General features: G+C 39.1%; 1 pseudogene across 1 annotated transcript in view; it reads right to left on the bottom strand.

Annotated features, from left to right (window-relative positions):
* Positions 1-23,973, bottom strand: part of LOC148417560 (uncharacterized) — an 83,461-nt pseudogene that overhangs the window by 29,269 nt on the left and 30,219 nt on the right. The window lies entirely within an intron of this gene.

Raw genomic sequence — 23,973 nt, forward strand, 5'->3', positions numbered from 1 at the left:
ATTATTATTATTATTATTATTATTATTTACTGTGCAGCGCTTTTCCATTTTTGAGGGCCTAAACATGCACGAAAAGTCACCAAAATTTGCACATTTGTCAGGCCCGGTGAAAAATTGGATATTTTTGTGTTTCCCAAAACAATGCAAAAAAAATGGCTCTGCAGCGCCACCTAAGGTCGAAAAAGTGCACCTGGTCCCGGCCCGTTTGACCTAGAGCTACGAAAATTTTTAGGCATATGTAGGACCTAGAGACCTACAAAAAAGTCAGCGCGAGCCATGTGCTCAGATGTACAGAAAAAGAGTTATGAATTTTTGAATGTGCATTTTTGGCCCATTTTTGCACGTTTGCAGGTCCCAAACTGCTCCTTGTTTCTCCCAAACGCTTTACTCAATCGCCTTCAAATTTGCTGTGGTCCATATTCACACATAGGGGCACAAGTGGGCAAAATTTGGTGCAGATCCGCTGACATATATGATAGGGGCGTGGCTTCAAATTATGTGTTCAATTTTTCCTTCGCCAAGAGTGACAAAAACCTTAATAACTTTGATGTACTAGCTTAAAAAAATCTAAAACTTCATAGACACATGGAAACTTATGTCTTTAACACCTTTAAAAAAAGTTTTTTTTAAATACCTACTAGCGCCGCCTAGTGGTTGATTAAAATGTCATTTTTTACACTTTCATGTATTGTGCTCAGTCTGTTTGAGTAAAACAAATGAAATTTGGTCAGAATATCATTAAGACATGGAATATTAAGGTTTTAAAATTTTACGACTTTTCGATAATGGGCGTAGTCTGCACGCCACCTCAAAGTCAGATGACTCGCCAAAACGAAAAAAGTGGCTGTAATTGGCCCCAAAATGGCCTTACGAGTGGAAAATAGCCTCTCACTCCCGGCCCGTTTGACCTAGAGCTCCAAAAATTTGTAGCCTTATGTAGGACCTCGAGCCCTACAAAAAAGTCAGTGCGAGCCCTATGCTCAGATGTACAGAAAGAGAGTTATGAATTTTTGAATGTGCACCTTTAGCCCGTTTTTGCTCATTTGCAGGTCCCGAACTGCTCCTTTTTTCTCCCAAACGCTTGACCCGATCGACTTCAAATTTGCTGTGATGTTTTATCTGACTGTCAGGCACAATTGTTCAAATTTTTGTGATGATCCGCCATCAAATATGTTGGGGGCGGGGCTTTATATTATGCCTTTGATGATTACTTTGCCACATGTGAAACAAACCTTTATAACTCAGCTTTACAAGCTTAGAAAAATCTGAAACTTCACAGACACATGGAGACTCAAGCCCTTAACACAAGTGTTTAAAAAAATATTCAATTGCTTATAAGGCCATCTAGTGGCAAACAAAAATGTCAGTCTGATGTCTCGCCAAAACGAACAAAGTTGCTGTGTTTGGTCCCAGATGGTCTTATCTTTTCTAAACTTCATATATTTGATGGGTTTCCAATGCGGAATACACCTAACAACGTATTTTTTGTTATAGTGCGAGCGCCACCTAGTGGCAGCCAAAAATAGAGCATTTTTTAAACTTTTTCATGTGTTTAGCTGAGCCCTTTGATGTAATATCGCTGAAATTAGGTCTGAAAAGCCTCTAGACAGCCCTGCTGACCTCCACCAAATTTTACGAAGTTTCGATAATGGGCGTGGCCTCTACGACCATTTTCATTCCGAAGCTTTATCTGTCCAGTAAAAGTTGCTGTAATTTGACCCAGATGATCTGATCTTCTCACAATTTCACACATTGGATGAAAATATTCTCCTGAACATATCGACAAAAATATATTCCAGTTTAAAGCTAGCGCCACCTAGTGGCTGCAAAAAATGTCATTAGTCGAAAGATTACAGTCAATCCTGTTTGGTTTGACCTACAGCTATGAAACTTTGTAGGCAAATGAAGGACTGCAAGACCTACAAAAAAGTCAATGGAAGTGATGTGCTAGGATGTACAGAAAAATTGTTAAGAATTTTTTTAATGTGCAGTTTTGTCCCATTCTTAGACATTAGCTGGTCTCAAACTAGTGCCTTTTTCTCTTAAACGATTCACCCCATTACCTTCAACTTTGGCATGAATCATTATCCAACTGAGGGGCACACATAGTCCAAATATCGTGAAGATCTCTTGACAGAAAAGATGGGGGCGGAGCTTCAAATTATGTTTAATACTTCCTTCGCCAAGAGTGACAAAAATGTTAATAACTCAGCTATGACAGCTTCAAACCATCTGAAACTTTCCTGGGACTTTAAAAGTCATGCAATATTACAGCTATGTGATAAACTTTCAAATAATTTACAGCGCCACCCAGTGGCAGACAAAATTCTCATTTTTTATACTTTTATGTACTGTGAAATGCCTGTTTGACTAAATGAACACAAAAATGGTCAGAAAAGCTATGACACATTAGAACATTAAGGTTCTCAACTTTTATGACTTTTCATTAAAGGGCGTGGCCTCTATGCCAACTCCAAATCCGATGTCTCGCGAAAACGGTAAAAGTTGCTGTAATTGGACCTAGACGATCTTATATTTTTAAAACTTCGTATATGGGATGGGAGTCCAATGTGAAACACACCTACAAGCCTATTTTTTTATCATAGTACGAGCGCCACCTAGTGGCAGCAAAAAATATAGCAAATCCTTAATGTTTTTATGTACTCTGCTGACCCCCTTGAAGTGATATCCCTTAAATGTTTTCTGAAAAGCCAGTGGCCATGCCTTATGCCCCCCACAAATCAGTACAATGTTTCGACAGTGGGTGTGGCCTATATGGCATTGAAAGTCACAAAATTGGAACAATAAAAGCTGCAGTAACTCCACACACATTGTCCCACCTTGTCTAAATTTTACATATTTGGTAATAGTCCTGCACTGAAGTGATCTACAACAAATTTTTCATCATTCATAGTCCTTGTTCATACCCCGACCTGTTCATACCCTGACGTGCACAGGTCTGCGAGGGCCCTTTATAGCTGCTTGCAGCTCTAGTTAGGGCCCGAGCAGCTACCGCTGCGAGAGCCCTCTTGTTTTTCTCCAGATTATTATTATTATTATTATTATTATTATTATTATTTACTGTGCAGCGCTTTTCCATTTTTGAGGGCCTAAACATGCACGAAAAGTCACCAAAATTTGCACATTTGTCGGGCCCGGTGAAAAATTGGATATTTTTCTGTTTCCCAAAACAATGCAAAAAAAATGGCTCTGCAGCGCCACCTAAGGTTGAAAAAGTGCACCTGGTCCCGGCCCGTTTGACCTAGAGCTACGAAAATTTTTAGGCATATGTAGGACCTAGAGACCTACAAAAAAGTCAGCGCGAGCCATGTGCTCAGATGTACAGAAAAAGAGTTATGAATTTTTGAATGTGCATTTTTGCCCCATTTTTGCACTTTTGCAGGTCCCAAACTGCTCCTTGTTTCTCCTAAACGCTTTACTCTATCGCCTTCAAATTTGCTGTGGTCCATATTCACACATAGGGGCACAAGTGGGCAAAATTTGGTGCAGATCCGCTGACATATATGATAGGGGCGTGGCTTCAAATTATATGTTCAATTTTTCCTTCGCCGAGAGAGACATAAACCTTAATAACTTTGATGTACTAGCTTAAAAAAATCTAAAACTTCATAGACACATGGAAACTTATGTCTTTAACACCTTTAAAAAAATTTTTTTTAAATACCTACTAGCGCCGCCTAGTGGTTGATTAAAATGTCATTTTTTACACTTTCATGTATTGTGCTCAGTCTGTTTGAGTAAAACAAATGAAAATTGGTCAGAATATCATTAAGACATGGAATATTAGGGTTTTAAAATTTTACGACTTTTCGATAATGGGCGTAGTCTGCACGCCACCTCAAAGTCAGATGACTCGCCAAAACGAAAAAAGTGGCTGTAATTGGCCCCAAAATGGCCTTATGAGTGGAAAATAGCCTCTCACTCCCGGCCCGTTTGACCTAGAGCTCTAAAAATTTGTAGCCTTATGTAGGACCTCGAGCCCTACAAAAAAGTCAGCGCGAGCCATATGCTCAGATGTACAGAAAGAGAGTTATGAATTTTTGAATGTGCACTTTTGGCCCGTTTTTGCTCATTTGCAGGTCCCGAACTGCTCCTTTTTTCTCCCAAACGCTTGACCCGATCGACTTCAAATTTGCTGTGATGTTTTATCTGACTGTGAGGCACAATTGTTCAAATTTTTGTGACGATCCGCCATCAAATTTGTTGGGGGCGGGGCTTCATATTATACCTTTGATGTTTACTTTGCCACATGTGAAACAAACCTTTATAACTCAGCTTTACAAGCTTGGAAAAATCTGAAACTTCACAGACACATGGAGACTTAAGCCTTTAACACATGTGTTTAAAAATATCTTGAATTGCTTATAAGGCCACCTAGTGGCAAACAAAAATGTCAGTCTGATGTCTCGCCAAAACGAACAAAGTTGCTGTATTTTGACCCAGATAGTCTTTTTTTTTCTAAACTTCATATATTTGATGGGTTTCCAATGCGGAATACACCTATCATCGTATTTTTTGTTAAAGTGCGAGCGCCACCTAGTGGCAGCCAAAAACATAGCATTTTTTAAACGTTTTTATTTTTTTAGCTGAGTCCTTTGAAGTAATATCGCTGAAATTAAGTCTGAAAAGCCTCTAGACAGCCTTGCTGACCTCCACCAAATTTTACGAAGTTTCGATAATGGGCGTGGCCTCTACGACCATTTTCATTCCGAAGCTTTATCTGTCCAGTAAAAGTTGCTGTAATTTGACCCAGATGATCTGATCTTCTCACAATTTCACACATTGGATGAAAATATTCTCCTGAACATATCGACAAAAATATATTCCAGTTTAAAGCTAGCGCCACCTAGTGGCTGCAAAAAATGTAATTAGTTGAAAGATTACAGTCAATCCTGTTTGGTTTGACTGACAGCTATGAAACTTTGTAGGCAAATGAAGGACTGCAAGACCTACAAAAATGTCAATAGAAGTGATGTGCTTGGATGTACAGAAAAATTTTTATGAATTTTTTCAATGTGCAGTTTTGTCCCATTCTTAGACGTTAGCTGGTCTCAAACTAGTGCCTTTTTCTCTTAAACCATTCACCCCATTACCTTCAACTTTGGCATGAATCATTATCCAACTGAGGGGCACACATAGGCCAAATATCGTGAAGATCTCTTGACATAAAAGATGGGGGCGGAGCTTCAAATTATGTTTAATACTTCCTTCGCCAAGAGTGACAAAAATCTTAATAACTCAGCTATGACAGCTTCAAACCATCTGAAACTTTCCTGGGACTTTAAACGTCATGCAATAATACAGCTATGTGATAAACTTTCAAATCATTTACAGCGCCACCCAGTGGCAGACAAAAATCTCATTTTTTATACTTTTATGTACTGTGAAATGCCTGTTTGACTAAATGAACTAAAAAATTGTCAGAAAAGTTATGACACATTGGAACATTAAGGTTCTCAACTTTTATGACTTTTCATTAAAGGGCGTGGCCTCTATGCAAACTCAAAGTCTGATGTCTCCCCAAAACGGTAAAAGTTGCTGTAATTGGACCTAGATGATCTGATGTTTGCAAAACTTCATATATGGGATGGGAGTCCAATGTGAAACACACCTACAAGCCTATTTTTTATCACAGTACGAGCGCCACCTAGTGGCAGCAAAACATATAGCAAATCCTTAATGTTTTTATGTACTTTGCTGAGGCCCTTGAAGTGATATCACTTAAATGTTTTCTGAAAAGCCAGTGGCCATGCCTTATGCCCTCCACAAATCAGTACGATGTTTCGACAGTGGGTGTGGCCTATATGGCATTGTAAGTCACAAAATTGGAACAATAAAAGCTGCAGTAACTCCACCCACATTGTCCCACCTTTTCTAAAAATTACATATTTGGTAAGAGTTCTGCACTGAAGTCATCTACAACTACTTTTTCATCGTTCATAGTCCTTGTTCATACCCCGACCTGTTCATACCCCAACGTGCACAGGTCTGCGAGGGCCCTTTATAGCTGCTTGCAGCTCTAGTTATTATTATTATTATTTACTGTGCAGCGCTTTTCCATTTTTGAGGGCCTAAACATGCACGAAAAGTCACCAAAATTTGCACATTTGTCGGGCCCGGTGAAAAATTGGATATTTTTGTGTTTCCCAAAACAATGCAAAAAAAATGCCTCTGCAGCGCCACCTAAGGTCGAAAAAGTGCACCTGGTCCCGGCCCGTTTGACCTAGAGCTACGAAAATTTTTAGGCATATGTAGGACCTAGAGACCTACAAAAAAGTCAGCGTGAGCCATGTGCTCAGATGTACAGAAAAAGAGTTATGAATTTTTGAATGTGCATTTTTGGCCCATTTTTGCACGTTTGCAGGTCCCAAACTGCTCCTTGTTTCTCCTAAACGCTTTACTCAATCGCCTTCAAATTTGCTGTGGTCCATATTCACACATAGGGGCACAAGTGGGCAAAATTTGGTGCAGATCCGCTGACATATATGATAGGGGCGTGGCTTCAAATTATGTGTTCAATTTTTCCTTCGCCAAGAGGGACAAAAACCTTAATAACTTTGATGTACTAGCTTAAAAAAATCTAAAACTTCATAGACACATGGAAACTTATGTCTTTAACACCTTTGAAAAAAGTTTTTTTAAATACCTACTAGCGCCGCCTAGTGGTTGATTAAAATGTCATTTTTTACACTTTCATGTATTGTGCTCAGTCTGTTTGAGTAAAACAAATGAAAATTGGTCAGAATATCAATAAGACATGGAATATTGAGGTTTCAAAATTTTATGACTTTTCGATAATGGGCGTAGTCTGCACACCACCTCAAAGTCAGATGACTCGCCAAAACGAAAAAAGTGGCTGTAATTGGCCCCAAAATGGCCTTATGAGTGGAAAATAGCCTCTCACTCCCGGCCCGTTTGACCTAGAGCTCTAAAAATTTGTAGCCTTATGTAGGACCTCGAGCCCTACAAAAAAGTCAGCGCGAGCCATATGCTCAGATGTACAGAAAGAGAGTTATGAATTTTTGAATGTGCACTTTTGGCCCGTTTTTGCTCATTTGCAGGTCCCAAACTGCTCCTTTTTTCTCCCAAACGCTTGACCCGATCGACTTCAAATTTGCTGTGATGTTTGATCTGACTGTGAGGCACAATTGTTCAAATTTTCGGGATGATCCGCCATCAAATATGTTGGGGGCGGGGCTTCATATTATGCCTTTGATGATTACTTTGCCACATGTGAAACAAACCTTTATAACTCAGCTTTACAAGCTTAGAAAAATCTGAAACTTCACATACACATGAAGACTTAAGCCCTTAACACAAGTGTTTAAAAAAATCTTCAATTGCTTATAAGGCCATCTAGTGGCAAACAAAAATGTCAGTCTGATGTCTCGCCAAAACGAACAAAGTTGCTGTGTTTGGTCCCAGATAGTCTTATCTTTTCTAAACTTCATATATTTAATGAGTTTCCAATGCGGAATACACCTATCAATGTATTTTTTGTTATAGTGCGAGTGCCACCTAGTGGCAGCCAAAAATATAGCATTTTTTAAACGTTTTTATGTGTTTAGCTGAGCCCTTTGAAGTAATATCGCTGAAATTAAGTCTGAAAAGCCTCAAGACAGCCCTGCTGACCTCCACAAAATTTTACAAAGTTTCGATAATGGCCGTGGCCTCTACGACCATTTTCATTCCAAAGCTTTATCTGTCCAGTAAAATTTGCTGTAATTTGACCCAGATGATCTGATCTTCTCACAATTTCACACATTGCATGAAAATATTCTCCTGAACATATCGACAAAAATATATTCCAGTTTAAAGCTAGCGCCACCTAGTGGCTGCAAAAAATGTCATTAGTCGAAAGATTACAGTCAATCCTGTTTGGTTTGACCTACAGCTATGAAACTTTGTAGGCAAATGAAGGACTGTAAGACCTACAAAAAAGTCAATAGAAAAGATGTGCTAGGATGTACAGAAAAATTGTTATGAATTTTTTTAATGTGCAGTTTTGTCCCATTCTTAGACGTTAGCTGGTCTCAAACTAGTGTCTTTTTCTCTTTAAGGATTCACCCCATTACTTTCAACTTTGGCATGAATCATTATCCAACTGAGGGGCACACATAGTCCAAATATCGTGAAGATCTCTTGACATAAAAGATGCGGGCGGAGCTTCAAATTATGTTTAATACTTCCTTCGCCAAGAGTGACAAAAATCTTAATAACTCAGCTATGACAGCTTCAAACCATCTGAAACTCTTCTGGGCCTTTAAAAGTAATGCAATAATACAGCTATGTGATAAACTTTCAAATCATTTACAGCGCCACCCAGTGGCGGACAAAAATCTCATTTTTTATACTTTTATGTACTGTGAAATGCCTGTTTATCTAAATGAACTAAAAAATGGTCAGAAAAGCTATGACACATTGCAACATTAAGGTTCTCAACTTTTATGACTTTTCATTAAAGGGCGTGGCCTCTATGCAAACTCAAAGTCTGATGTCTCCCCAAAACGGTAAAAGTTGCTGTAATTGGACCTAGATGATCTGATGTTTGCAAAACTTCATATATGGGACGGGAGTCCAATGTGAAACACACCTAGTAGCCTATTTTTTATCATAGTACGAGCGCCACCTAATGGCAGCAAAAAATATAGCAAATCCTTAACGTTTTTATGTACTCTGCTGAGCCCCTTGAAGTGATATCCCTTAAATGTTTTCTGAAAAGCCAGTGGCCATGCCTTATGCCCTCCACAAATCAGTACGATGTTTCGACAGTGGCTGTGGCGTATATGGCATTGAAAGTCACTAAATTGGAACAATAAAAGCTGCAGTAACGCCACCCACATTGTCCCACCTTGTCTAAATTTTACATATTTGGTAATAGTCCTGCACTGAAGGGATCTACAACTAATTTTTCATCATTCATAGTCCTTGTTCATACCCCGACCTGTTCATACCCCAACGTGCACAGGTCTGCGAGGGCCCTTTATAGCTGCTTGCAGCTCTAGTTAGGGCCCGAGCAGCTACCGCTGCGAGAGCCCTCTTGTTTTTCTCCAGATTATTATTAGGGCGGGCAGCTACCGCTGCGAGAGCCCTCTTGTTTTTCTCCAGATTATTATTATTATTATTATTTACTGTGCAGCGCTTTTCCATTTTTGAGGGCCTAAACATGCACGAAAAGTCACCAAAATTTGCACATTTGTCGGGCCCGGTGAAAAATTGGATATTTTTGTGTTTCCCAAAACAATGCAAAAAAAATGGCTCTGCAGCGCCACCTAAGGTCGAAAAAGTGCACCTGGTCCCGGCCCGTTTGACCTAGAGCTACGAAAATTTTTAGACATATGTAGGACCTAGAGACCTACAAAAAAGTCAGCGCGAGCCATGTGCTCAGATGTACAGAAAAAGAGTTATGAATTTTTGAATGTGCATTTTTGGCCCATTTTTGCACGTTTGCAGGTCCCAAACTGCTCCTTGTTTCTCCCAAACGCTTTACTCAATCGCCTTCAAATTTGCTGTGGTCCATATTCACACATAGGGGCACAAGTGGGCAAAATTTGGTGCAGATCCGCTGACATATATGATAGGGGCGTGGCTTCAAATTATGTGTTCAATTTTTCCTTCGCCAAGAGTGACAAAAACCTTAATAACTTTGATGTACTAGCTTAAAAAAATCTAAAATTTCATAGACACATGGAAACTTATGTCTTTAACACCTTTAAAAAAAGTTTTTTTAAATACCTACTAGCGCCGCCTAGTGGTTGATTAAAATGTCATTTTTTACACTTTCATGTATTGTGCTCAGTCTGTTTGAGTAAAACAAATGAAAATTGGTCAGAATATCATTAAGACATGGAATATTAAGGTTTTAAAATTTTACGACTTTTCGATAATGGGCGTAGTCTGCACGCCACCTCAAAGTCAGATGACTCGCCAAAACGAAAAAAGTGGCTGTAATTGGCCCCAAAATGGCCTTATGAGTGGAAAATAGCCTCTCACTCCCGGCCCGTTTGACCTAGAGCTCCAAAAATTTGTAGTCTTATGTAGGACCTCGAGCCCTACAAAAAAGTCAGCGCGAGCCATGTGCTCAGATGTACAGAAAGAGAGTTATGAATTTTTGAATGTGCACTTTTGGCCCGTTTCTGCTCATTTGCAGGTCCCGAACTGCTCCTTTTTTCTCCCAAACGCTTGACCCGATCGACTTCACATTTGCTGTGATGTTTGATCTGACTGTGAGGCACAATTGTTCAAATTTTCGGGATGATCCGCCATCAAATATGTTGGGGGCGGGGCTTCATATTATGCCTTTGATGATTACTTTGCCACATGTGAAACAAACCTTTATAACTCAGCTTTACAAGCTTAGAAAAATCTGAAACTTCACATACACATGAAGACTTGAGCCCTTAACACAAGTGTTTAAAAAAATCTTCAATTGCTTATAAGGCCATCTAGTGGCAAACAAAAATGTCAGTCTGATGTCTGGCCAAAACGAACAAAGTTGCTGTTTTTGGACCCAGATGGTCTTTTCTTTTCTAAACTTCATATATTTGATGGGTTTCCAATGCGGAATACACCTATCAACGTATTTTTTGTCATAGTACGAGCGCCACCTAGTGGCAGCCAAAAATATAGCATTTTTTAAACGTTTTTATGTGTTTAGCTGAGCCCTTTGATGTAATATTGCTGAAATTAAGTCTGAAAAGCCTCTAGACAGCCCTGCTGCTCTCCACCAATTTTTACGAAGTTTCGATAATGGGCGTGGCCTCTACGACCATTTTCATTCCGAAGCTTTATCTGTCCAGTAAAAGTTGCTGTAATTTGACCCAGATGATCTGATCTTCTCACAATTTCACACATTGGATGAAAATATTCTCCTGAACATATCGACAAAAATATATTCCACTTTAAAGCTAGCACCACCTAGTGGCTGCAAAAAATGTCATTAGTCCAAAGATTACAGTCAATCCGGTTTTGTTTGACCTACAGCTATGAAACTTTGTAGGCAAATGAAGGACTGTAAGACCTACAAAAAAGTCAATAGAAGTGATGTGCTAGGATGTACAGAAAAATTGTTATGAATTTTTTTAATGTGCAGTTTTGTCCCATTCTTAGACATTAGCTGGTCTCAAACTAGTGCCTTTTTCTCTTAAACGATTCACCCCATTACCTTTAACTTTGGCATGAATCATTATCCAACTGAGGGGCACACATAGTCCAAATATCATGAAGATCTCTTGACATAAAAGATGGGGGCGGAGCTTCAAATTATGTTTAATACTTCCTTCGCCAAGAGTGACAAAAATCTTAATAACTCAGCTATGACAGCTTCAAACCATCTGAAACTTTCCTGGGACTTTAAAAGTAATGCAATAATACAGCTATGTGATAAACTTTCAAATCATTTACAGTGCCACCCAGTGGCGGAAAAAAATCTCATTTTTTATACTTTTATGTACTGTGAAATGCCTGTTTGACTAAATGAACTCAAAAATGGTCAGAAAGGCTATGATACATTGGAACATTAAGGTTCTCAACTTTTATGACTTTTCATTAAAGGGTGTCGCCTCTATGCCAACTCAAAATCCGCTGTCTCGCGAAAACGGTAAAAGTTGCTGTAATTGGACCTAGACGATCTTATATTTTTAAAACTTCGTATATGGGATGGGAGTCCAATGTGAAACACACCTACAAGCCTATTTTTTATCATAGTACGAGCGCCACCTAGTGGCAGCAAAAAATATAGCAAATCCTTAATGTTTCTATGTACTCTGCTGAGCCCCTTGAAGTGACATCCCTTAAATGTTTTTTGAAAAGCCAGTGGCCATGCCTTATGCCCTCCACAAATCAGTACGATGTTTCGACAGTGAATGTGGCCTATATCGCATTGAAAGTCACAAAATTGGAACAATAAAAGCTGCAGTAACTCCACCCACATTGTCCCACCTTGTCTAAATTTTACATATTTGGTAAGAGTCCTGCACTGAAGTCATCTACAACTACTTTTTTCATCGTTCAGAGTCCTTGTTCATACTCTGACCTGTTAATACCCCAACGTGCACAGGTCTGCGAGGGCCCTTTATAGCTGCTTGCAGCTCTAGTTATTATTATTATTATTTACTGTGCAGCGCTTTTCCATTTTTGAGGGCCTAAACATGCACGAAAAGTCACCAAAATTTGCACATTTGTCGGGCCCGGTGAAAAATTGGATATTTTTGTGTTTCCCAAAACAATGCAAAAAAAAAGGCTCTGCAGCGCCACCTAAGGTTGAAAAAGTGCACCTGGTCCCGGCCCGTTTGACCTAGAGCTACGAAAATTTTTAGGCATATGTAGGACCTAGAGACCTACAAAAAAGTCAGCGCGAGCCATGTGCTCAGATGTACAGAAAAAGAGTTATGAATTTTTGAATGTGCATTTTTGGCCCATTTTTGCACGTTTGCAGGTCCCAAACTGCTCCTTGTTTCTCCTAAACGCTTTACTCAATCACCTTCAAATTTCCTGTGGTCCATATTCACACATAGGGGCACAAGTGGGCAAAATTTGGTGCAGATCCGCTGACATATATGATAGGGGCGTGGCTTCAAATTATGTGTTCAATTTTTCCTTCGCCAAGAGGGACAAAAACCTTAATAACTTTGATGTACTAGCTTAAAAAAAATCTAAAACTTCATAGACACATGGAAACTTATGTCTTTAACACCTTTAAAAAAAGTTTTTTTAAATACCTACTAGCGCCGCCTAGTGGTTGATTAAAATGTCATTTTTTACACTTTCATGTATTGTGCTCAGTCAGTTTGAGTAAAACAAATGAAAATTGGTCAGAATATCATTAAGACATGGAATATTAAGGTTTTAAAATTTTACGACTTTTCGATAATGGGCGTAGTCTGCACGCCACCTCAAAGTCAGATGACTCGCCAAAACGAAAAAAGTGGCTGTAATTGGCCCCAAAATGGCCTTATGAGTGGAAAATAGCCTCTCACTCCCGGCCCGTTTGACCTAGAGATCCAAAAATTTGTAGCGTTATGTAGGACCTTGAGCCCTACAAAAAAGTCAGCGCGAGCCATGTGCTCAGATGTACAGAAAGAGAGTTATGAATTTTTGAATGTGCACTTTTGGCCCGTTTTTGCTCATTTGCAGGTCCCGAACTGCTCCTTTTTTCTCCCAAACGCTTGACCCGATCGACTTCAAATTTGCTGTGATGTTTTATCTGACTGTGAGGCACAATTGTTCAAATTTTTGTGATGATCCGCCATCAAATATGTTGGGGGCGGAGCTTTATAGTATGCCTTTGATGATTACTTTGCCACATGTGAAACAAACCTTTATAACTCAGCTTTACAATTTTAAAAAAAACTGAAACTTCACAGACACATGAAGACTCAAGCCCTTAACACAAGTGTTTAAAAAAATCTTCAATTGCTTATAAGGCCATCTAGTGGCAAACATAAATGTCAGTCTGATGTCTTGCCAAAACGAACAAAGTTGCTCTGTTTGGTCCCAGATGGTCTTATCTTTTCTAAACTTCATATATTTGATGGATTTCCAATGCGGAATACACCTATCAACGTATTTTTTGTTATAGTGCGAGCGCCACCTAGTGGCAGCCAAAAATATATCATTTTTTAAACGTTTTTATGTGTTTAGCTGAGCCCTTTGAAGTTATATAGCTGAAATTAAGTCTGAAAAGCCTCTAGACAGCCTTGCTGACCTCCACCAAATTTTACGAAGTTTTGATAATGGGCGTGGCCTCTATGACCATTTTCATTCCGAAGCTTTATCTGTCCAGTAAAAGTTGCTGTAATTTGACCCAGATGATCTGATCTTCTCACAATTTCACACATTGGATGAAAATATTCTCCTGAACATATCGACAAAAATATATTCTAGTTTAAAGCTGGCGCCACCTAGTGGCTGCAAAAAATGTCATTAGTCGAAAGATTACAGTCAATCCTGTTTGGTTTGACCTACAGCTATGAAACTTTGTAGGCAAATGAAGGACTGCAAGACCTTCAAAAAAGTCAGTAGAAGTGATGTGCTAGGATGTACAGAAAAATTGTTATGAATTTTTTTATTGTGCAGTTTTGTCCCATTCTTAGACATTAGCTGGTCTCAAACTAGTGCCTTTTTCTCTTAAACGATTCACCCCATTACCTTCAACTTTGGCATGAATCATTACCCAACTGAGGGGCACACACAGTCCAAATATCGTGAAGGTCTCTTGACATAAAAGATGGGGGCGGAGCTTCAAATTATGTTTAATACTTCCTTCGCCAAGAGTGACAAAAATCTTAATTACTCAGCTATGACAGCTTCAAACCATCTCAAACTTTCCTGGGCCTTTAAAAGTAATGCAATAATACAGCTATGTGATAAACTTTCAAATCATTTACAGCGCCACCCAGTGGCGGACAAAAATCTCATTTTTTATACTTTCATGTACTGTGAAATGCCTGTTGGACTAAATGAACTAAAAAATGGTCAGAAAAGCTATGACACATTGGAACATTAAGGTTCTCAAATTTTATGACTTTTCATTAAAGGGCGTGGCCTCTATGCAAACTCAAAGTTTGATGTCTCCCCAAAACGGTAAAAGTTGCTGTAATTGGACCTAGATGATCTGATGTTTGCAAAACTTCATATATGGGATGGGAGTCCAATGTGAAACACACCTACAAGCCTATTTTTTATCACAGTACGAGCGCCACCTAGTGGCAACAAAAAATATAGCAAATCCTTAATGTTTTTATGTCCTCTGCTGAGCCCCTTGAAGTGATATCCCTTAAATGTTTTCTGAAAAGCCAGTGGCCATGCCTTATGCCCCCCACAAAACAGTACAATGTTTCGATAGTGGGTGTGGCCTATATGGCATTGAAAGTCACAAAATTGGAACAATAAAAGCTGCAGTAACTCCACACACATTGTCCCACCTTGTCTAAATTTTACATAATTGGTAATAGTCCTGCACTGAAGTGATCTACAACAAATTTTTCATCATTCATAGTCCTTGTTCATACCCCGACCTGTTCATACCCCAACGTGCACAGGTCTGCGAGGGCCCTTTATAGCTGCTTGCAGCTCTAGTTAGGGCCCGAGCAGCTACCGCTGCGAGAGCCCTCTTGTTTTTCTCCAGATTATTATTCTTATTATTATTATTATTATTATTATTATTATTATTATTATTATTTACTGTGCAGCGCTTTTCCATTTTTGAGGGCCTAAACATGCACAAAAAGTCACCAAAATTTGCACATTTGTCGGGCCCGGTGAAAAATTGGATATTTTTGTGTTTCCCAAAACAATGCAAAAAAAATGGCTCTGCAGCGCCACCTAAGGTCGAAAAAGTGCACCTGGTCCCGGCCCGTTTGACCTAGAGCTACGAAAATTTTTAGGCATATGTAGGACCTAGAGACCTACAAAAAAGTCAGCGCGAGCCATGTGCTCAGATGTACAGAAAAAGAGTTATGAATTTTTGAATGTGCATTTTTGGCCCATTTTTGCACGTTTGCAGGTCCCAAACTGCTCCTTGTTTCTCCTAAACGCTTTACTCAATCACCTTCAAATTTGCTGTGGTCCATATTCACACATAGGGGCACAAGTGGGCGAAATTTGGTGCAGATCCGCTGACATATATGATAGGGGCGTGGCTTCAAATAATGTGTTCAATTTTTCCTTCGCCAAGAGGGACAAAAACCTTAATAACTTTGATGTACTAGCTTAAAAAAATCTAAAACTTCATAGACACATGAACACTTATGTCTTTAACACCTTTAAAAAAAGTTTTTTTAAATACCTACTAGCGCCGCCTAGTGGTTGATTAAAATGTAATTTTTTACACTTTCATGTATTGTGCTCAGTCTGTTTGAGTAAAACAAATGAAAATTGGTCAGAATATCAATAAGACATGGAATATTGAGGTTTCAAAATTTTATGACTTTTTAATAATGGGCGTAGTCTGCACGCCACCTCAAAGTCAGATGACTCGCCAAAACGAAAAAAGTGGCTGTAATTAGCCCCAAAATGGCCTTATGAGTGGAAAATAGCCTCTCACTCCCAGCCCGTTTGACCTAGAGCTCCAAAAATTTGTAGCCTTATGTAGGACCTCGAGCCCTACAAAAAAGTCAGCGCGAGCCATGTGCTCAGATGTACAGAAAGAGAGTTATGAATTTTTGAATGTGCACTTTTGGCCCGTTTTTGCTCATTTGCAGGTCCCGAACTGCTCCTTTTTTCTCCCAAATGCTTGACCCGATCGACTTCAAATTTGCTGTGATTTTTTATCTGACTGTGAGGCACAATTGATCAAATTTTTGTGAAGATCCGCCATCAAATATGTTGGGGGCGGGGCTTCATATTATGCCTTTGATGATTACTTTGCCACATGTGAAACAAACCTTTATAACTCAGCTTTACAAGCTTGGAAAAATCTGAAACTTCACACACAAATGAAGACTTAAGCCCTTAACACATGTGTTTCAAAAGATCTTCAATTGCTTATAAGGCCATCTAGTGGCAAACAAAAATGTCAGTCTGATGTCTCGCCAAAACGAACAAAGTTGCTGTGTTTGGTCCCAGATGGTCTTATCTTTTCTAAACTTCATAGATTTGATGGGTTTCCAATGCGGAATACACCTTTCAACGTATTTTTTGTTATAAAGCGAGCGCCACCTAGTGGCAGCCAAAAATATAGCATTTTTTAAACGTTTTTATGTGTTTAGCTGAGCCCCTTGAAGTAATATCGCTGAAATTAAGTCTGAAAAGCCTCTAGACAGCCTTGCTGACCTCCACTAATTTTTACAAAGTTTCGATAATGGGCGTGGCCTCTACGACCATTTTCATTCCGAAACTTTATTGGTCCAATAAAAGTTGCTGTAATTTGACCCAGATGATCTGATCTTCTCACAATTTCACACATTGGATGAAAATATTTTCCTGAACATATAGACAAAAATATATTCCAGTTTAAAGCTAGCGTCACCTAGTGGCTGCAAAAAATGTCATTAGTCGAAAGATTACAGTCAATCCTGTTTGGTTTGACCTACAGCTATGAAACTTTGTAGGCAAATGAAGGACTGAAAGACCTACAAAAAAGTCAAAAGAAGTGATGTGCTAGGATGTACAGAAAAATTGTTATGAATTTTTTTAATGTGCAGTTTTGTCCCATTCTTAGACATTAGCTGGTCTCAAACTAGTGCCTTTTTCTCTTAAACGATTCACCCCATTACCTTCAACTTTGGCATGAATCATTATCCAACTGAGGGGCACACATAGTCCAAATATCGTGAAGATCTCTTGACATACAAGATGGGGGCGGCGCTTTAAATTATGTCTAATACTTGCTTCTCCAAGAGTGACAAAAATCTTAATAACTCAGCTATGGCAGCTTCAAACCATCTGAAACTTTCCTGGGACTTTAAAAGTCATGCAATAATACAGCTATGTGATAAACTTTCAAATCATTTACAGCACCACGCAGTGGCGGACAAAAATCTCATTTTTTATACTTTTATGTACTGTGAAATGCCTGTTTGACTAAATGAACTAAAAAATGGTCAGAAAAGCTATGACACATTAAGGTTCTCAACTTTTATGACTTTTCAATAAAGGGCGTTGCCTCTATGCCAACTCAAAATCCCATGTCTCGCGAAAACGGTAAAAGTTGCTGTAATTGGACCTAGACGATCTGGTATTTTTTAAACTTCGTATATGGGATGGGAGTCCAATGTGAAACACACCTACAAGTCTGATTTTTATCATAGTACGAGCGCCACCTAGTGGCAGCAAAAAATATAGCAAATCCTTAATATTTTTATGTACTCTGCTGAGCCCCTTGAAGTGATATCCCTTAAATGTTTTCTGAAAAGCCAGTGGCCATGCCTTATGCCCTCCACAAATCACTACGATGTTTCGACAGTGGGTGTGGCCTATATGGCATTGAAAGTCACAAAATTGGAACAATAAAAGCTGCAGTTACTCCACCCACATTGTCCCACCTTGTCTAAATTTTACATATTTGGTAAGAGTCCTGCACTGAAGGGATCTACAACTAATTTTTCATCATTCATAGTCCTTGTTCATACCCCGACCTGTTCATACCCCAACGTGCACAGGTCTGCGAGGGCCCTTTATAGCTGCTTGCAGCTCTAGTTATTATTATTATTTACTGTGCAGCGCTTTTCCAATTTTGAGGGCCTAAACATGCACGAAAAGTCACCAAAATTTGCACATTTGTCGGGCCCGGTGAAAAATTGGATATTTTTGTGTTTCCCAAAAAAATGCAAAAAAAAATGGCTCTGCAGCGCCACCTAAGGTCAAAAAAGTGCACCTGGTCCAGGCCCGTTTGACCTAGAGCTACGAAAATTTTTTGGCATATGTAGGACCTAGAGACCTACAAAAAAGTCAGCGCGAGCCATGTGCTCAGATGTACAGAAAAACAGTTATGAATTTTTGAATGTGCATTTTTGGCCCATTTTTGCACGTTTGCAGGTCCCAAACTGCTCCTTGTTTCTCCTAAACGCTTTACTCAATCACCTTCAAATTTGCTGTGGTCCATATTCACACATAGGGGCACAAGTGGGCAAAATTTGGTGCATATCCGATGACATATATGATAGGGGCGTGGCTTCAAATTATGTGTTCAATTTTTCCTTCGCCAAGAGGGACAAAAACCTTAATAACTTTGATGTACTAGCTTAAAAAAATCTAAAACTTCATAGACACATGGAAACTTATGTCTTTAACACTTTTAAAAAAAGGTTTTTTAAATACCCACTAGCGCCACCAAGTGGTTGATTAAAATGTCATATATTACACTTTCATGTATTGTGCTCAGTCTGTTTGAGTAAAACAAATGAAAATTGGTCAGAATATCATTAAGACATGGAATATTAAGGTTTTAAAATTTTACGACATTTCGATAATGGGCGTAGTCTGCACGCCACTTCAAAGTCAGATGACTCGCCAAAACGAACAAAGTTGCTGTGTTTGGTCCCAGAAAGTCTTATCTTTTCTAAACTTCATATATTTGATGGGTTTCCAATGCGAAATTCACCTATCAACGTATTTTTTGTTATAGTGCGAGCGCCACCTAGTGGCAGCCAAAAATATAACATTTTTTAAACGTTTTTATGTGTTTAGCTGAGCCCTTTAAAGTAATATCGCTGAAATTACATCTGAAAAGCCTCTAGACAGCCTTGCTGACCTCCACCACATTTTACGAAGTTTCGATCATGGGCGTGGCCTCTACGACCATTTTCATTCCGAAACTTTATCTGTCCAGTAAAAGTTGCTGTAATTTGACCCAGATGATCTGATCTTCTCAAAATTTCACACATTGGATGAAAATATTCTCCGGAACATATCGACAAAAATATATTCCAGTTTAAAGCTAGCGCCACCTAGTGGCTGCAAAAAATGTCATTAGTCCAAAGATTACAGTCAATCCTCTTTGGTTTGACGTACAGCGTGGCCGTGACGAGGGCGTGGCCTCTATGCCAACTCAAAATCGGATGTCTCGCGAAAACATTAAAAGTTGCTGTAATTGGACCTAGACGATCTGATATTTTTAAAATTTCGTATATGGGGATGGGAGTCCAATGTGAAACACACCTACAAGCCTAATTTTTATCATAGTACGAGCGCCACCTAGTGGCAGCAAAAAATATAGCAAATCCTTAATGTTTTTATGTACTCTGCTGAACCCCTTGAAGTGATATCCCTTAAATGTTTTTTGAAAAGCCAGTGGCCATGCCTTATGCCCTCCACAAATCAGTATGATGTTTCGACAGTGGGTGTGGCCTATATGGCATTAAAAGTCACAAAATTGGAACAATAAAAGCTGCAGTAACTCCACCCACATTGTCCCACCTTGTCTAAATTTTACATATTTGGTAAGAGTCCTGCACTGAAGTCATCTACAACTACTTTTTCATCGTTCATAGTCCTTGTTCATACCCCGACCTGTTCATACCCCGACGTGCACAGGTCTGCGAGGGCCCTTTATAGCTGCTTGCAGCTCTAGTTATTATTATTATTAGGGCCCGAGCAGCTACCGCTGCGAGAGCCCTCTTGTTTTTCTCTGGATTATTATTATTATTATTATTATTAGGGCCCGAGCAGCTACCGCTGCGAGAGCCCTCTTGTTTTTCTCCGGATTATTATTATTATTATTATTATTATTATTTACTGTGCAGCGCTTTTCCATTTTTGAGGGCCTAAACATGCACGAAAAGTCACCAAAATTTGCACATTTGCCGGGCCCGGTGAAAAATTTGATAGTTTTGTGTTTCCCGAACAATGCAAAAAAAATGGCTGTGCAGCGCCACCTAAGGTCGAAAAAGTGCACCGGGTCCCGGCCTGTTTGACCTACAGCTACGAAAATTTTTAGGCATATGTAGGACCGAGAGACCTACAAAAAAGTCAGCGCGAGCCATGTGCTCAGATGTACAGAAAAAGAGTTATGAATTTTTGAATGTGCATTTTTGGCCCATTTTTGCACATTTGCAGGTCCAAAACTGCTCCTTGTTTCTCCTTAACGCTTTACCCAATCGCCTTTAAATTTGCTGTGGTCTATAATTCGACATAGGGGCACAATTGGGCAAAATTTGGTGCAGATCCGCTGACATATATGATAGGGGCGTGGCTTCAAATTATGTGTTCAATTTTTCCTTCGCCACGAGTGAGTTATTAAGTCAAAATGCCTGTTTGACTAAATGAACTCAAAAATGGTCAGAAAAGCTATGACACATTGGAACATTTAGGTTCTCAACTTTTATGACTTTTCATTAAAGGGCGTGGCCTCTATGCCAACTCAAAATCCGATGTCTCGCGAAAACGGTAAAAGCTGCTGTAATTGGACCTAGACCATCTGATATTTTTAAAACTTCGTATATGGAATGGGAGTCCAATGTGAAACACACCTACAAGCCTATTTTTTATCATAGTACGAGCGCCACCTAGTGGCAGCAACAATATAGCAAATCCTTAATGTTTTTATATACTCTGCTGAGCCCCTTGAAGTGATATCCCTTAAATGTTTTCTGAAAAGCCAGTGGCCATGCCTTATTCCCTCCACATATCAGTACGATGTTTCGACAGTGGGTGTGGCCTATATGGCATTATAAGTCACAGAATTGGAACAATAAAAGCTGCAGTAACTCCACCCACCTTGTCCCACCTTGTCAAATTTTTACATATTTGGTAAGAGTCCTGCACTGAAGTCATCTACAACTACTTTTTCATCGTTATTAGTCCTTGTTCATACCCCGACCTGTTCATACCCCAACGTGCACAGGTCTGTGAGGGCCCTTTATAGCTGCTTGCAGCTCTAGTTATTATTATTATTCTCCAAAGTAAATCGTAAATGTGAGGGCCTAAACATGCATGAAAAGTCACCAAAATTTGCACACTCATCGGGCCTGCTGTAAAATTAGGTATTTTGGTGTTTTCATACATAAAATCTAAAAAAATTATTTTTAGCGCCACCTAGAGTCGAACACTTCTCCGGGGTCACGGCCAGTTTCACCTAGAGCTTTGAAATTTTTTAGGCATATATAGCACCTCAAGACCTACAAAAAAGTTAGAGAACACCATATGCTAGGATGTACAGAACCAGAGCTATGAATTTTTTTATTTGCCTTTTAGGACCATTTTTGGATGTTTGCACGTAGCAAATTCTTCTTTATAGCTCCTAAACAATTAAGCCGATCAACTTTAAATTTGGCGTGCTCCAATATCACGCTTAGGGCCACGTTTGGGTGAAATTTCGTGAAGATCGGCCAACATATATGATGGGGGCGGGGCTTTAAATTATTTGTGTCAAATTTCCTTCGCCGAGAGCAACAAAAACCTTAATAACTCCAATGTGCAAGCTTCAAAAAAATCTGACACTTTACAGAAAATTTACTAGTTATGTCCTTAAAAAATCTGCATGATAAATTTTAAAACTATTCACAGCGCCACCTAGTTACAGACAAAAATGTCATTTTTTAAACTTTCATGTATTGTGCAAAGCCCAAAAGAGTAAATGGACAGAAAATTTGTACAAATAGCATCGAGACTTAGATAAAATGGGTTTTCAAATTTCACGGCTTTGTGATTAGGGTGATGGTCTGTATGCCACCTCAAAGTCAGAGTTTGCCCAAATCAGCAAAACTTGCTGTAATTAAGCCCAGATGATCCTTCAAACGGCAGCCCCTTCTTTCCCGTTTGACCTCGAGCTACGAATTTTTTTATGCATATGTAGGACCTCAAGACCTACAAAAACATTATAGAGCAGCATATGTTAGGATGTACAGAACCAGAGTTATCAATAGTTGAATGTAGAATTTGGCCCGATTTTCTACATTTTTCGGTACCGAAACCCTTGACCCAATCAACTTTACATTTGGCGTGCCCCATTATCTAACATAGGGGAACATTTGGGAAAAATTTTGTGAAGATCGGCCAACATAAATGATGGGGGTGGGGCTTCAAAATACGTGTTTTAAACTCAAATTTCATTCGCCATGAGCAACAAAAACCCTAATAACTCCAATGTGCAAGTTTTAAAAAATCTGAAACTTTACAGATATTTTACTCATCATAGCTTTAAAATACATGCATGGTTGATTATCAACTTAATGATAGCGCCACCTAGTCACAGACAAAAATGTCAATTTTTAAACTTTCATGTGTTGTGCTAAGCCCGTCAGAGTAAATGTACTGATGATTTGTCCGAATAGCATAGAGACTTAGAGATTAAAGGTATCCAAATTTTATGACTTTATGATAAAGTGGGTGGTCTGTATGCAACCCCAAATTCGGAGTTTGCTCAAGTCATCTAAACTTACTGTAATTGAGCCCAGGTGATCATAAAATAAGAGTCAGTTCTGACCCGTTTGACCTAGAGCTACGTAATTTTATATGTATATGTAAGACCTCAAGACCTACAAAAACATCATAGAGCGCCATATGTTAGGATGTACAGAACCAGAGTTATCAATTGTTGAATGTAGCATTTGGCCAGATTTTGTACATTTTTCAGTACCAAAACCCTGAACCCGATCAAATTCACATTTGAGGTGCTCCATTACCTGACAGAGTAACACCATTGGGCAAAATTTCATCAAGGTAGGCTAACCTATATGATGGGGGCGGGGCTTCAAAATACTTGAATCATATTTCCTATGCCACCAGTGTTAAAAAGCTTAATATTTCAGTTTTTGCACTGTGCTAATCCTGTTTGAGCAATTTAATGGTACCAATAGCGACACCTGGTGCCTGACAAAAGAGATAGTTTTTACACTTTCATGTTCTTTGCTTTGCTGCTTTCAGCAAATTCACTGAAAATTAGTCAGGAGAATATTGAGACAAAGCGAACATTATGAATCTCAAGTTTCATTACTTCAAATTTGGGCCTGGCCTTTACATTGCCTCAAAGTCCGATGTCTAGCCAGACCGGTAAAACTTAATGTAATTGGACCAAGATGATCTTCTTTAAATTTCATTTTTGGAGTACAATGCCAAACACACTTTTTTTGCTCGTAGTGCGGGCGCCACCTGGTGGCAGCAAAAAAATTACATTTTCATTTATAGGTACCTTGTTGAGCCTGTCAAAGTAATATTACTGAAGTTTTTTCAGACAGGCCTTCAGAAACGCTTAATTTCTTCCATCAAATATTATGATGTCTTGATCATGGCCGTGGCCTATTCAGCAGTGCTCATCCATTTATCGTAACAGTAAATGCTGATGCAGTTTGTCCCAGATGATCTCATCTTTTCACGACTTCACACGTTGATTGAAAGTCAATTCCTTCAGACATCAACAAACATATATTCCATCATAGTGCTAGAATCACCTCAGAATCACCACAGACAATAAAAATGTTACCTTTTCTAGAACATTGACCTCTACAGTTCGCCTGCATATGCACGAATACATTCATACCCAAATTTGTCCATACCTCGGAACTGTTCATCCTT

The sequence above is a fragment of the Hippichthys cyanospilos genome, chromosome 9 (genome assembly GCF_059441005.1).
Source record: "Hippichthys cyanospilos isolate Australia breed blue-spotted pipefish chromosome 9, RoL_Hcya_1.0, whole genome shotgun sequence".
NCBI lineage: Eukaryota > Metazoa > Chordata > Actinopteri > Syngnathiformes > Syngnathidae > Hippichthys > Hippichthys cyanospilos.